Here is a 17,805-nt window from a genome sequence, read left to right as displayed (position 1 = left end):
TTAATCTCTTCTCGACTCTTCCTCTGATCTACCGACTCCCACCAATACATAGCTTCATCTTCGAATGATTGGGTAGCATAACCCACAGCTTGGTCAGGACGACACTCGCTAATTCGGATAACCTTATCCATAGCGGTTATTCATTGAAGAGTAGCGATTGTGTCTCCTAAACCAGTTAGATTTGGCGGGTCACAACCTTTGAATGACTTGTATTTACACCCGCCACGGCCTCTCTTCCTGTCATCAACCTTCACAGACCTGACCTCACTCGAGTCACCTTTCTCTCTCTCGCCATCTTTCTTACCATTTTCCCCTGACCTCTCAGCAGTTCTCGCATGGCTTCCAGCATACGTTTCAGGTTGTAATTCTTTTACTGCCGCTGCTACAGTTTGAGCAATGGCTTCCTGAATAGCAAGGTCAAGTTGATACCCTTGATTGTTGCTCGGGTTTCGTCCAGTTGCGCTTCCTTCTTCCCTCGAGTTAGTAGCTGATTCCACAAAAGGTTCTCGGATAATGCGTGGCCTGCCACGAAGTCCATTGCGACCTCCTATTCCAGCAGCTTTCCTAGCTCCAGCCATTCGTATTCTAAAAGGGAAAACACAAATGTCATCACTCGAGGAACTATTTAGTACAAGGATAGTTAGGATAACAAGTAATAACAGTGGCAAGTTGTGATTAGCTTATCACGTTACTTTCCGTGTTCTATACATTTCCCCTTATGAGTCTATTTGTGTTGGTTCTACTTTTAAGCAGTTAATCAATGAAACAATCAATTAATCCTATCCCTGACATACACATATTCTTTCTTTAGCATTTAAGCTAACATCACTACACATTAACGAATCATATACTTTACCTTTACTTAGCTTGCTTGAGCGAAACATGGCTTTCTTGAACTGGCATCTTCTTTCTTTTCTTACTTAAGTCCTATTCTCTGTTCGAGTCTAAGCATGCAGGATGCTTAATTCTTTCGAACTTATGCTCTGATACCAACTTGTAAGGCCCCGATCCCGGTGCCCTACTTTGGTGTTGGTTTTACTCATGTACACAGTTTCATAATATAAAGCTTTCAATAAACATTTCAATAAACGAATCATATACTTTACCTTTACTCATGTACACAGTTTCATAATATCAGAGTTAGTTAAAACTTTCGCATAATATAAAGCTTTCAATAAACATTTCATAAACTTTTCATAAACATGTCTTAAACAAACATCTTTTGTCTTTCGTAGTCAAAACATAATTCATAAAAAACATCATAGGTCTTCGGATGTCAGCCTCTTTATTCTTCTGCCATGTGCCCACCTCAAGCTAGTTGCCGCATTCTACTCACCTGCGTGCATACTAAAAGTCAACTACGCTGAGTGAATTCTAGCTAATCAGGTAACATACAACACTTTTATATATTACGTACTTAACATGCTATACTTTCTTTAATACATACAAATGAATTCATACCTTTATTCTTACTTTCTTACCTTCATTCTTTCATATTTTATCTTTCTTTGTATACTTGCTTATACGTTTTAAAGAGCATTACGCCCTACTTTCCTCGGGTATTATTAGGTCCCGCTTCCCTTTTGCCTCGAGTATTATTAGGGCCCGGTTACCTCTTGCCTCGAATATTATTAGGGTTCGGTTCCCTCTTGCCTCGAGTATTATTAGGGCTCGATTCTCTCTTGCCTCGAATATTATTAGGGTTCGGTTCCCTCTTGCCTCGAGTATTATTAGGGCCTGGTTCCTTTTTCTACCATACATCCATACCTTACCTTTCTTTGTCATTATCATTATAACATTCATACATACTCTCAATAATATCATACATACATGGCTCATACATACTTTCTTTCACATACTCATTTCATACTTTCTACACAATACCTTCCTTAACAATACGTGCAATATCCGAAGATCGTTCACGTACTGCCAAGCATGCATTCATAACATAAACATAACTATCATATATATCATTATGACATACACTTACCGGTTAAGGTAAGTGTATTAACATTCACACTAAGTACGCACACAGCCCCGAAAACATAACAAGGAAATGGGGCTAGAAACTCACATGCGTTCTGTTACGTTCACCGTTAATGGTTACTCCTTTCTTTAGTTGGGCTCGGCTAACTGTACATTAATTATATGTATCAATACTTTCCCTAATCGCATTATTTAGGTTTCATTAGAAATTGTTAAGTCTGGTCTATTCTAATCAGGTCCACCCCCTTTTTGTGTTCGAGTTCCATTGTATTCGAATATAATATATTCGAATACTTTTGTATTCGAATACCTTATGTATTCTTCTTCTTTTCTTTCTTTTAAATTCATGCTTTCATTCGAATGCAACCCATTCGGATACACCCCTGTTGGGTCTTTAAACTTCAAATATCATCATTTTTACATATTTTAATACCCATTGATATTGTATTCGAATGGAGGCCATTCGAATACACCCTCCGCAGGTTGTTCACGTCCCTGTTATCATTATCACCATTATTATTTTGATATCCGTTATCCTATTTGACCATTCTTTTACCTTTTAACCTTTACCATAACCATCCTAGGCCAAGGTCTAGCTCGTTTAACCAAAAGCTTGAACCTTTATTGGTTCCAAACCTGTTCAGGCTAGATCTAGGGTTTTTACATGAACCGTATATACTAACAAGTTCGTTAAGTCCATTTTTAACATCAAGTTTGCATTTCTATGGTACATCTATACCCGATTTGCTCTATGACTAAGTTTTAGGGCAAACCGTTCTTAAAAATGAAGTCTTTATGTGTAAAGAACATACATTTTGACGTTTTTAGGCTATGGATTAGTTTCACTATGCTCTCACGAGTCGTATCTAGCTTGTACAACCAAGATATATAAAAATCCATTCTTAGTCGTATCTAGAATGTTTGTGTGTGTTTTTGACTGTGTAGGAGGCTTGGAAATAAGAAATGAGGATTTTAGGGTTTTAGGGAGGTTTAAGGAGTATTTATACTCTCTTAAGACCATGGACTTAAGGCCCATAACCATCCCTTATTCCATCTTTCATTAACCAAGTCCGTGCTCTTTCATTTTATTTTTTTAATTAATATTAACACACTTTAAACAAACATAAATTCTTTTATTTATTATTATCAAAAGTAGGATGTTACACATAAGACCAAAACTCGGGAGAAGCCCAATATGTAAAGACAATAAGAGAGGGAAGTACATTTACCCTTTTTAATATATTTTATTTGTGCTGTAGTATTTCACATTGTAATATTTACATATATTTGATTACCCATATCTTGATTATGTATTGTTATCAAACATTTAATAAACAATGATTATTATTATATTAAGTGTTCGGTTCATTGTACCTGGTTTTAATAAATTTTATGTTAGTTCGTTCAAATTTGACATAATAATATGCCATTTTTAAGTAAATTTATAATTATATCTTCAATAAAAAACTGCTAATTCATTATACTTAAAACGATTATAATAATAATTATGGCATTTATTATTGTAGGATTTTTGAATTTTCGTATATTGCATACACGGTTAATGGTTTCGTGTTAGATTTCTTAAAATATATTTCATGAATAGTAGATAAAACAAATTCTTTTATCTAATAACATGTGGACTGACAAGGTGTTCAATAGTCAAAGTGGGCTGTTTGTGAGTGAAGTCAATGGAGTTTGATGTTTTAGTTTTTGGAGGTTGCTGCTATTATTGTTTATTGAGTTTCTTAATCAAGTATGTTAACCTAAGACTAGACGTAGTGCACTAATATGGGGGCTCCAAGCAAATGATGTGGCAGCCATTCCCTCCGTTAAGACCATTACGTGACTACTAATCTGGTGCCTTTGACTTTCCTCGCTAAGCCCTTAACGGGCTCCATAATGGACATGAAGTGTGATTTTAATTCATTAATCTCTTCATTATCTAATTCCTTAAATTATCTGGACACATGGAAATAATAATAATAATAATAATAATAATAATAATAAACTTCAAATTTTACGACATATAAACAAAGAATTTCAACCATTTTCACCACACGAAATTCATATTTTCTACGTCGCTAAGTCTTAAAAAAATAAATCAATAACCAACGATTTATCTTCTTGGGAGATACATGATGCGGTGATAATCAAAGTTGTTTAATTGGTGGTTAAACTTTTAGTCGAGCTTAGTCAAACATCACGACCTGAACCGCTTAGACGACCACCACCAATATAACAGTTGATGGAAGATTATTTTATTGAAAGACTTTTGTATGATCATGATAAGTTCCTACATCGCTTTCGTATGAACCTCCAGCTATTTTTTTACGAGCTGTTAGTAATTTTAAGCGCTTGTCAAAAATATAATATGAACTTAAAGGATTTGGGGAAAGCGATTTGTCAAGAATATGATGATGGCATCCAACATGTGCCCACACTACTAAATGTAGAAGAAAAACGAGCAAATACATAAAATATAAAATAGGGGCAATCATGTGAATCTTCAAGCGGACTTTGTAAAACATTTATGGAAAATCGTAAAATTAACGATGAGAAGAACATCGATTATTACATTAAATAATTGTACCAATTATCATGTCAATCATTAGTCTTTTTTTTAGATAAATGTTCTAATGTCTTCTTTTTATTTCAAGTTTCCTTTATTTATTTTTATTCTTATTTCAGGTATCATTTTTTATCCTATATGCTTGTAACTTTTACTTTATTAAAACATTATTGTGTTGTTTTATTATTTAAATTATTATATTTATTGTATAATAAAATATTTAGATGATAAAAAATGATAAGAGTAATAATTCCTGTTAGTTAAAACCATGATACTTAATATAAAAGGAGCTTTAAGCAATTTATATTCACTTACATGAAGCCTAGGTGGCATGTTAACCAAACAACCACTACACATAGTCTAATAGATAGAACTCTGGTATTCAAATTACTAATAATAATTGTGTGTGTTGGATTGCTATTGGATTTTTTAGGAATGTTTCATTGGATAGTTGGTGTTTTGCAATAGATTTCAGGTCTATGTTTTTTAGTTATTCAAAGAAAGAAAAGTTTGAGCATGCACTTCCTAAATCAGTGAAACCAAACATTCCCAAAAACATAGAAAGTGTGTATGATAACAAGGAACAAAGAACAAAGCAAATGATTGCATATAACACAGAAAATATCGACATCAAATATCTAACGCAAATAGAAATCTTGTCCATGCCTCAAATTTGTATCCTTTTTAGACTTATCTTCCACTCCAACACAGACGGAGACTTGCTTTTATTTAGTAAACATGGTGTCCATGTCATCTGTGTCATAATCGTTTACAACTTTGTCAATCCCTTAGAGGCTTGGATCGATGTCATGAGGATAAATTAGTAAATGCATGCTTTCATGTGGATAAGATTCCAAGGTTTTGAATGCTGCAAGCAGTAGTTCTAGTGGATCAAGTAGTCGTCTTCAAGCGTTACTGAATCTTGTCTTTCCACAAACGAAAAAGAGTCCGTTGAGGTAAGGGTGGTTTATGAAATTGATCTTAATTAATTTGTTTATAGATTCAGGCTCTGTTGATAAAAGATGACAGCGGAGAAATATGGTTTGGATTTAGGTTTAGTTTAATGGGTTTTGAGAGTGTTTGCTGACTTTAATAAGATTATTATTTCAAAACACTCACCATCCAACTAGTACTTCATAACTTTCCTACCATGAATTTCATCAATTTAAATGTCTTGTTCTGCAAGTTTTCTATTACTAATGGCGATTCACTACACTGGTGGGACCCTAAACAACGTGTCATTTATAAATAATAATATTACAAACTAAATCTTATGAGTGATCACCAGCTAACATAATTTAAAAAAAAAATGCAAAACCTAATTATTGAATGTATTAAAGCGTTATTTTTAAAACGCTATCTAAAATAGAAGGGTTTCAGACTTGACAGCGGGTCAAAATATTTAGATACTATATTACGTCTAGACGATCGTAAAATCCTAATATGTTGTTCTACATGAAATCAAACACATTAGATTTTGTTCGTTTATTAGTGTACACAATGAAAGTGTTTTAACTTTTATATCATTTACTACTCGTAAATGTACGGACTATTACCTTCTTCTACAACAAAATTATAGTTGCCGAAATAGTTTAGACAAATATTTCCTTAACACAAACTCAACAGTTTTTAAGCATGATTGTATGTAAAAATACAAGCATAACTAGTATAGGATGGTGATCAGTTCTTAATATATCACTGAAAATAGTGATTAATAATGTTAATTGTTTAGTTATTGAACAATAGTTTAAGTGGTGCAACTGGTTAAGGCTTCCTGCTTCTAAACATCAGGTCTTGGGGTGCTGCATTTTATTTTGTTTTTAATAATTAACAGCTTATTTTAACTAAATAGCCACTGTTTCTGAAATTATAAATATAAACTGATTGTTGGTCTGATGGTTAAATTGTTGGACTCTAACAGAGTAGATGCAGGTTTGAAACCCTCTGGTAGCGATTATTATTTTTTTTAAATATAGCTTAACAGCTCTTTAATTGATTTGTTTAACTATTTCTATAAATTTTAACAAATATTAAGTTGGTCCAACTGGTTAAACCGTCGTGAGTTCAAACACCACTTACTATTACAAACTATTTTTGATACCTTGTTTTATATTCATCCATAATCATTTTAACACTTAAAATAATATTCGTTAAGATATATAAATAATAAATATGGACCTCGTTAAATAATACGTATTTTTCTTAAACAAACGACTCCATGTGTTTTCATATATACATGAGATAAAATTTGAGAGTAACCTTATACAAACCGTACACGACCTTATGAACTACATGCAAACAATGTAGGTTGATTAAAAAGCGTGTCACTTGTAGTACATATCGTGTAAAGCAACTAATCAGCAATCAAGGTACGGATCCTAACCCCCTCCTTATTGTTATCGTATTCGATTGTTATAAACCCCGTTGGTATTATGTACCTTTGGAACTCCTAACTTCTTTGACACCACGATTCATTTGGCCATCCGTTCGATTCATGTTCAGATTATGATTTGTTATTTGACTTGCTAGCATGCGATATATTTATTATTACACTGTACTCATTATCGCATGTTCCGTGAGTTGTTAAGATATGAATTGTTATTGTATAACTCATATTACATGTACTATGTTACCCTGAGAACTCAATTCCTGTGGAGTGTCCCACGGGCATAACATTGTGACATCGATGTTATGTGCTCCTTCCTTGACGGAGATTTAGTTCACGGCGTCTCTTAAGTACATGTGTGGTACATAGCTTTTGGGAGGTGTATGGATATATCCTAGTTCAGTTTCAGTTTCCGTATCAGGAAATGGTTGTGGGTATGACAGCTTACGCCATTTCGGGTGATTGACATATAGGAGTGGCCCCCTTGTATGTCGTCACATATTATCAGACTCAGTTATGCTTATGTGTACATCCATATGATATGTTTCAGTTTAGTTATATGATTTTTTTTCAGTCATATGTTATGATATATTGTGATATTGTATTTAGTTAGTTATTATTTTCTTCTTAGCCTTAATATTCCAAACTAGGCATGTGGCTCATTCTAACCTTTTTACCCTTCTGGTTCACATGATACTTTGGGCGGGATCAAGAGAGAAACCTAACACTTAGGAATAACCCAAAGATGTCTGTTAAGCTTATGTTATTTGAATAATATGTATTTTGAACTTAGTATTTAAACTATCAGTACTTTTGTCTCTGTATACCTCTGTACTTTGTGACACGTCAGCCTATCCGGGTTAGGGTGTTACAATATAGATATATAAATTATGGTTTTCTAAATAATAAATTTATCAATATTAATGTTAAATGTATTTCTTAGTTGACTTTTAAACTAAACGGAAAACTACGGTTTTCTAACCGTTTTTGGTGGTTTCTAACCGTTTTTTGGTTTGCTTTCTTTTGTGGATCTTCTTTTGATCCATGGATACGTTGTTTACTAATGTGATTTCTTCCAATCTGGATGGTTTTCAACCGGATCCAGGAGAAAATCATGTTCGTGATTTTAATTGTCATGAAAATTTTAATGAAAATCTTGTTTCTAATGATAAAATGCAATTGGATCATAGTTCGTTTACTGCTGTGCCTGATCCAAATCAACACTTACATATGGATGGCCCAGTCCAGGAAGGTTATGGTGATATGGGCCAAGGAATGGAAGGTATTGGGCTGGATATGCCATTAATGAAGTCTGGAGCATCCGTGGACTCCATGGATACCGAGAAACAGGGTCTAAACCCGGATTCGTTTGATTTTATTAACAAAATGAATGGTGAATATCCAGATCTTTAAAATCCAAACACTCGTTCATATATTGTGAAAAACATAGCACATGTTTTTGAAAATTATGGTGATAATCAAGATGTTATTGAGCATGCAGAACGTTTTATGCATGATGTTAAAAAATATGAAGGTTCGAAAGAAGAAATTAGGGATCCGAAGGGTGAAAATCAAGAATTTCAGGCAAATTCATGACTAGAGAAGAAATTGATGCTATTCTGCACAGGGATTCACCTACAAAGGAAGAATTAGAGTATCTTAAAGAGGTGTATGGTCCCCATTTTAGTCCTATCATGCAATTTAGTTCTAATCCTGGTGCCATGGAGGTAACCGCCATTGATGAACAAGGTCGGGGTTCAGGGGGTTTGCAACAGAATCCGTTAAAGGTATTAATTGTCAAGCACAGGATACAACTTTTATTATAACGGATTCTATAACTAACTCTGATGGCGAGGAGGTGGTTATGCCGGCAGTTAAAAATTCTGTTCAGAATTCCGGTCTAACAATTATTGAAGATAATGGCATTGGGGTTACTAATAATTTTGTAGAACGAACACGTCCAAACCCAGCAGAGTGCTCTTCTCAAATTAAAGAATGGATTGCTCATTTGCCTACTCAGTCAGAACAAGAAATAAATTTTCATTTGTTCTACAAACATTTGTTTACATTGGATGATAATGGTACTATTTATTTTACTGAAAACAAGTTTATGCCTCATTTCACTCCGTTAGCAGAAAGATTGAATGTCAAAGTTCTACAAGAAAGTTTTAATGCTAATAAAAGTCTACCTAAGAGTAATAGAGTTAGGCTGGTCAAACGAAAACTGTTGTACGGACAAAAGGTGTTAGATGATTTGTCTCATTTTGCTATTGTAAATTATGTGAGTAAAATAACCACTAATGAACCGGGTAAGAGAAGCAAAGTTAAAGGTCATACAAAGTATGAAGTTCTGGAAGATGGTAATAGAAAACAGTTCAAAATTCATCAATCAAAAAACAAAGTGAAAGAAAAATCTAAAAAGTTGACCAAAGAGAGGCCAAAGTTTAGAACTTTTTAAAGTGGGTAAAGGGGAGTTGGATCAAGAAGTGGTACCTAGGTTGTGTATTAATCCTGTTACAGCTTTAGTTCCTACGGTCAAAGAAGATGAAAATGGTGAAAAACAAATAGAATTGGTGCTAGTTAAAAAGAAGAAATGCCAGAAACAAACAATGAAGGCTACAATGCAGCAAATAGTCAAAAAAAGGCAGAAAATTAGAACTTTTGTTAACAAAGCTACTAAGAAGTTAGATAGTGAATTGTTAAAAGATTTTGTATTCGGAAAGGTAGAGGAGAAGCAAATTGTGTTCAGGGCAAGAAGGGATGTCAATGGTAAGGTTGTGATAGATGATTCTACAGTGAAACCTAAAGAGGCTAAACTGAAGGATAATAGGGTAAATCTCACTTATGCTAATGTTGTTAATGGTGAGGAGAAAGCCCAAGTGAAAGCTCAGATAGCATATTGTCCTCCTATGGTGTTAGAATCTGATGAGAAAGTGGTTGTGGTTAAAAAAGAAATTTTGGATCAAGCTAGAGAAACTTATAAAAGAATGCTTTATGGTTCTTTTATTGGAACCGAGTGTACTATTGCCTGGGTTAGATATAATGTGAGTAGAATGTGGAAGGAATTTGGTATTGTTGATGTGTCTTCTAATGGGAGTGGTGTGTTTTACTTCAAGTTTGCAACTGAAGAGGGAAAAAATGGTGTTAATGTTGGAATACCGTATGCCCGAGACACATAATTAGGTTAATGTGGCTAGTTGTGTTTGATCCAAGTCGGGTCATACCCAATAACGAGTTAGACACACACCAATTATGTATTTGTTGAGATATGATCTATAAAACAAATACAGAACACGACACATTCAGAAATCGGGTTTCTGAATAATTACTTGAAAGTGTTAAATAAATTAATTGGTTAATTTATTTATTCAAATAATTATTATTGGAATGATTATTTAAACATGTGTTCTTTTATAAAATGGTTTATAAAAGAAGGGGTGTTTATATATTTTATAAGGTATAAAATATATATATCATTTAAAACATGAGTCACATACACTCCATACACTTGGTCAAAGTTGGTAAAGAGTTGATGTAGGTTGAGTAAGACTTACTTGACCAAGACCTAACCAAGGATTTGATTGAGATATGATCTCATTTTTAAATAGCATCAACATACTTTCAAGTAAGAAAAAATATACAACACCTTTTCTCTCTTGCTTTTTGGTTCGGCCGAAGACAAGAAAAGAAGAGGTTCGGGTCTCGTTTTTCTCGTGTTCAAGCTCCCTAACATAGCTCGGTGTGTGTTGGAGGCTCGAGGTATCTTCCGTTTGAGGATCTTCCCTTTGAAAGTCTAGCATCAACATCATCATCTTCTTCAACCATCAACTACATCTCTTAAAGGTTTAAGAATGTAAGTTTTACAAGCTTTGATAGTTTAGTTTTTCCCGTATCATTTGATCCTTGCTTCGGGTTTCTAATATATAGATTATTGGTAATCTTATAACATGAATAAATTAGGTTATTCATGTACACATTTCCTATAAACTTGTAATATATATACATATATATACACATGGATACATATGTTTAGTTTGTTTATATCACGCTTCCGCCTTAATTGTGACTAGTTAAATGGTTAACTAAATTTAAAATATCCATAGAAACCCAACAAATGGCATCAAGAGCCGGGATACGGGAAACTAAGCTTCGGGTTTTCGGTTTTATATTTTTCCCCTTGAAAGATTTTATACAAAAATTAACATGCATGATTTTTTGTATTTAATCTTGTTATAATTTTTGGCTTTGTTCAAAAAAAAAAAAAATATATATATATATATATATATATAAAACCGAGTAAATGGGCCGAAGCCCAATTCGGGTGAAATTGGGCCGAAGCCCACTTGTTTTGGTTAATGGGCTAACCGGAAAAAAAAAAGGGGGAGAAAGTGAAATGGCCCGAAGCCCATTTTTGGTTAAATGGGCCGAAGCCCATGAGACTTTCTATTGGGCCGAAGCCCATGTGTTTTGCACATGTGGGCCGAAGCCCATAATCAAATTATTGGGTTTGTCTAGGCCCGATAAGGTCAAGGGGTTTTGGAACGGGTTCCTAAGACATAACGGGTTATGTTTGTTAAAACTAGACCGAGCCGTAGACCAAATGGATGTTTGTTGTGATTGTTATTAATTATTCAAAGTTTCGGTTTATAATAATTAATTAGGGGCAGTTTTGTAATTATTTATTCATATGGGTATGTAATAAATAGTTTATTTGTAATATCTTTATTTTATAGAAAAAATGTATTAGGACATTTGTTTTGTAAATTTAAAGAAGATTGCAAAATTGGAAGTTTGGGCCTTATTGGGCCGGGTATGGTGATAATGGGTCTCACAAGCCCATTAAGGGGATTCAAGCCCAAAAGGACCTAAGCCCACCCATTGAGCCCAAATGGAAGCTTATGGAAGCTAAGGCCCAAGTTCAAGCCCAATGGATTACAACGGGGTTGAAGAAGATGCTTGACGCATTTGGATGCGGGATCAAGTGGGAGCTACAACATCCATGTGTCGTGTGTCCCTTAGGATCGGACCTAAGACACACACTTGTTTCGGCTAACAAGTGTGGTCTAACTTAGTGGCTCGTGTCTAGTATAATTGTGTATGCTTGTTAATTGATTGTTTGATTGTGTGGTTGTTAGATATTAGGATATCAACTTCGTCACATAGAATTAATTAACAAAGCATAAAACGGGTTCTAACAATTATCGGTAATCACGTGACACGTAGTTTAATAAAATGGATTTATTAACTAGCCGTCTCACGCCCATAATAAAATGGTTTTATTATAAATTAGAATTTTGAAAATGGTTTCAAAATAATCATGTTACTAAATGCATGTTAGAACATGATTTAAAGTTTTACAACTAGAATTATTAAAACTAAAAATCCCTTTTAAAATTAAGGATAACAAGTTAAACACCATCCTTTTGTATAACGCTTAACATATTAGTAAGCTCTTAGTGGGAAAAAGGTCACCTAACCGCGTAGAGTAAATTAATATGTTGAGGTAATATTGGCATATAAATGGGAAAAAGGTCACCTAACCGTTTGTATGTTGATATTACAAGTTGATACAAGTAGGACGACTTAAATTAGAACCATGTGAAGAGGGTCACCCAAGCATAGGGTCTAATAGGTGTTGATGGGATAAACATGCCGACACGAAATATGATTTCGAACCGGTCCCATAAACTCTAGAAGTTGCAAAAGGGTTTGCAATTGTTATGAATAACTACCTTGATAAACCGACAATGGGAAAAAGGTCACCTAACCGGAGTCGGGTTTATCGTTGGATTCTAGATTTTAATTATTAATTATATTTGGTATATATAAAAGGGTATTAATAATTAAAAAGGTAAAACACTAAAATGAACTTAATTAAAATTCTGCAGATGGCCGCACACGTCGACGACAACATAATCCCTAACGTCCAAAATGTATCTCTCCGATCTATTCTCGCTAAAGACCGTCTTAACCACAATAACTTTTCGGATTGGTTCCGAAATTTAAGGATTGTTCTAAAACAAGAAAAATTATATCATGTTTTGGAAACACCTATCCCCAACGAACCGGAAGAGGGAAGTGAGGTCGAATATATGAATTGGGTCCAACACACGGAAGATTCCATTCAAGTGTCATGCCTCATGTTGGCGACTATGGTTCCCGAAATCCAAAAGGATTTCGAAAACCATAATGCGTACGACATGATTACTCAACTTAAGGAAATGTTCCTTAAGCAATCAAGAGTTGAAAGGTTCGAAACGGTTCGAGCCTTGCATGCATGTAGAATGGATGATAATCAACCAGTTTCAACTTATGTACTTAAGATGAAAAGTTACATTGATCGCCTCGCCAAGCTCAATTGTCCCATCTCAAAAGAGTTAGCAACGGATTTGATCCTTAACTCCCTGTCGAAAAGGTTCGACACTTTCGTGTTAAATTATAACATGAATGGGTGGGACAAAAACATTGAAGAACTTCACTCAATGCTTAAAACAGCCGAGGCGAGCATGGGTAAAAGGGTTTTACCCGTGTTTGCGATCAATGAAGGTAAATCCAAGAATCGATCTCAACCCAATTCTAAGGCTAAGGTAGCAAAAAGAAAGGGTCCTCCTGTGCATCTTAAGGGTAAGGGCAAATCACCGGTTATGGCAAAGAAACAAAAGGTTGTGGAACCGAGGGGTCATAAGGATGATCCTTGTTTTGGTTGTGGGGAGACCGGACATTGGAAACGCAATTGCCCGGTCTACCTAAAAGAGCTAAGAGACAAGAGGAATGCGGGGCATGCCTCGGGTAATGTCTTTATGATTAATATTGAGCTAAATCTTATTTCTTCTAACACATGGGTATTGGATACCGGATGTGGAACTCATATTTGCAATTGGTTGCAGGGGTTCAAAAGGAATGAAGACTTAAAGAAGGGCGAAGTGAGTCTTTTCATGGGCAACGGTGCAAGGGTGCACGTGGTCGCTAGAGGAGACTTCACTTTATCGCTTCCAAGTGGTTTGGAAGTTGTTTTGAGAAATGTTTTGTATGCTCCTAGTTTGACTAGGAACATTATTTCCGTGCACCTTCTTAGACAATGTAACTTTGACTTTAAATTTGTAAAATCAGAAATGCATGTATCATCTAATGGTATCTTTTATTTTAAAGCTGTACCAAACAACGGTATTTATGAATTGGTTCATGACAATACCTCAAATAGCTCATTATATCAAACTTCCACTAAAAGACTCAAAAAGGATTTGAGTGATTCCTACATTTGGCATTGTCGTCTTGGACACATAAACAAGAATCGTGTAAATACTCTCCAAAAGAATGGTCTTTTGAAAACAAATGAGTTAGGTTCGTTTGATGAGTGTGAATCTTGTATTCAAGGCAAGATGACCAAAGAACCTTTTAAAGGTACAAATGAGAGGGCTAAGGACTTGTTAGGTATCATACATACGGATGTATGCGGACCTCTCAAGCCCACTAGTAGGAATAGTGAAAGGTACTTCATTACCTTTACCGACGATTTTAGTCGATATGGGTATGTGTATCTAATGAAACACAAATATGAAGCCTTTGAAATGTTCAAGGAATTTCAAAATGAAGTACAAAATCAGCTCGACCGAACAATCAAGGTACTCCGCTCCGATAGAGGAGGCGAATACCTAAGTGATGCTTTTCAATGTCATCTTAGAGATTGTGGAATTATTTCACAGTTCACTCCTCCTGGAACTCCTCAACATAACGGAGTATCCGAGAGAAGGAATAGAACACTGTTGGACATGGTTCGATCAATGATGGCACGAAGCTCACTACCGCCATCATTTTGGGGATATGCGCTACTTACAGCGGCTCGTATTTTGAATATGGCCCCGACCAAAAAGGTGGATCGAATACCCTATGAAGTGTGGCATGGAAAGGTTCCATCCTTTTCATATTTAAGGGTATGGGGATGCATAGTTTATGTTAAACGTGACACCCCAAATAAGCTTGAGGCTCGATCCATCAGGTGTATCTTCATAGGATACCCAAAGGATGATATAGGATATATATTCTATGATCCTAGTGAACAAAAAGTGTTTATTTCACGCAAAGGATACTTCTTAGAAACTAAGTTCCTTATGGAAGGACCTAGTGAAAAGAGAGTGGAACTTGAAGAGGTTCAAGAATCACTGGATGATACACAGTTGGTCGATACTAGTTTTCAACACGAGGATGTTGAAGGTGATCAAATGGTTGATCATACACACGTTGCTCGCAGATATAGTAGGATTAGTCGACCTCCCAAGAAATATGGATTTCTTGTGGATGATTGCTACTTGGTCGATTCGGATGAACCGATCTCCTACAAAGATGCTATGTCACAACCTGATTGTGACAAGTGGCTTGAAGCCATGAGCGCCGAGATGCAATCCATGCACGATAACCAAGTTTGGGAATTGGTTAATCGTCCACTTAACTCCAAAATGGTTGGATGTAAGTGGGTCTTCAAGAAGAAGACCGATATGCATGGAAATTTAGATACTTATAAAGCACGACTTGTAGCAAAAGGTTTCACGCAAACTCAAGGGATTGATTATGATGAAACCTTCTCGCCGGTCGCGATGCTTAAGTCGATCAGGATATTATTTGCCATTGCAGCTCATTTTGATTATGAGATATGGCAAATGGATGTCAAGACCGCTTTTCTTAATGGATATCTTGAGGAAGATGTCCATATGGTTTAGCCTGAAGGTTTTGTCGATCCATCTAATCCTGATAAAGTATGTAAGTTAAGGAAATCAATCTACGGGTTGAAACAAGCATCACGGATGTGGAATCATCGTTTTAATGAAGAAATCAAAGCGTTTGGTTTCGTCCAAAACGGTGATGAGGCGTGTGTATATAAATGGGCTAGTGGGAGTATAATCATGTTCCTTATTTTGTATGTCGATGATATACTTTTATTTGGAAATGATATACCAAGTATGGAGAGCGTTAAAGCGTGGTTAAGTAGTCGTTTCTCAATTAAGGATCTTGGAGAAGCGACATATATCTTGGGAATAAAGGTCTATAGGGATACACAAAGGAAATTGATCGGACTCAATCAAAGTGCGTACATTGATAAAATCCTGAAAAGGTTCAGGATGGAAAACTCTAAGAAAGGTTTGGTACCTATTCCTAGAGGAACCGTGTTAAGCTCATCCCAAAGTCCTAGCTCTAAGGAAGAGCAGGATAGGATGAAGCATGTTCCTTACGCTTCGGCAATAGGATCTATTATGTATGCAATGATGTGCACCAGACCGGACGTCTCGTATGCTTTAAGCATAACGAGTAGATACCAGCACAACCCAGGTGACAGTCATTGGATGGCTGTCAAGAATATATTAAAATACCTTAGAAGGACTAAGGATATGTTTTTAATATATGGGTCTGGTGAGGAGGAACTCGTCGTAAAGGGTTACGTGGATGCGAGTTTCCAAACTGACCGAGATGATTCTCGGTCACAGTCGGGATATGTCTTCATTTTGAATGGAGGCGCTGTCTCTTGGAAGAGTTCGAAGCAGGATGTTGTCGCGTTATCCACTACAGAATCTGAGTACATCGCCGCTTCAATGGCAGCCCAAGAGGCTGCATGGATGAAAAAGTTCATCATGGATCTAGGGATTATCTCTACCATTCAGGAGCCCCTAGAGATATTCTGTGACAATGAGGGTGCTATTGCACAGATCAAGGAGCCTCGTGCTCATCAGAAAACGAGGCACATTGAGCGCAGATTCAACTACATAAGGGATGAAGTTGAAAAGGGAAAGATATGTATTCATAAAGTTCATACCGATCAAAATATTGCGGACCCACTCACGAAGCTCCTCGATAGGCCAAAGCATGAGGGTCATGTTTGTGCATTAGGACTTCGGTATTCTAGTGAGTGGATTTAATCTGTATTTAGTGTTTGTATAAGAACGAATGTAATGGGTATCTCATGAAAATTAATTATGTTTTAATTATTCAATGAGTTATGTTCTATATTTGCATGTTTAATCCATGAATGACTTATGTTGTTCTAAACGTCCGTAGTCGATCATACTTGTGGGAACAAGTATGAAGGTAAGACTATTATAAACCCGGATTGGTTGATATTCATGTGATGAATATAGGGCATAGGTTTGCCACCAAGGTTCATAGATATTTGTGGGATACAAATATTGGACATGATCCGCTCTCAAGGATCACTGCATGTAGTTAGTGCAACTGATCATAAGTAATCCTTGAGTAAAGGCGAGTATCATTGTGTCCTTTGACCTGAGATGCATATTGGATCTGGTTTTTCCATCAAGTCTGATAACTTGACTCTCTTCTTTGTTATTTCGGTAACACGATGACGTGTAAGAAAGAGCTCAGATATCATATGAGATGTCAACGAGGATGTATGCAGTCAAGATGGGATTTGTTCCTCTTATGTGTTGAGAGTTTAGATGTCTAAGGCCTGTTAAGTTGAATCATTGAGAGAATGATCACTCTGTGTCTCTTCGATTTGACAGGACATCTAGTAACAAAGGGATGTAATGATAAGACTTACCTATATCATATCAAGTATGGACTTGAAGGGGATGATGTTATTGAATGGCACTTAGTCAAACACACTAGGGGTGGTGACCTGTTGTTAGGCGGTATTCACCATTAGCATTAACTTCTTATGAGTCACGTGCAAGTGGGAGATTGTTGGAATACCGTATGCCCGAGACACATAATTAGGTTAATGTGGCTAGTTGTGTTTGATCCAAGTCGGGTCATACCCAATAACGAGTTAGACACACACCAATTATGTATTTGTTGAGATATGATCTATAAAACAAATACAGAACACGACACATTCAGAAATCGGGTTTCTGAATAA

Source organism: Bidens hawaiensis, unplaced genomic scaffold (genome assembly GCF_021521415.1).
Source record: "Bidens hawaiensis isolate Kalapana, Puna unplaced genomic scaffold, B.hawaiensis_p1.1 tig00024465_1, whole genome shotgun sequence".
Lineage (NCBI taxonomy): Eukaryota > Viridiplantae > Streptophyta > Magnoliopsida > Asterales > Asteraceae > Bidens > Bidens hawaiensis.
This window is presented reverse-complemented; position numbering follows the sequence as displayed.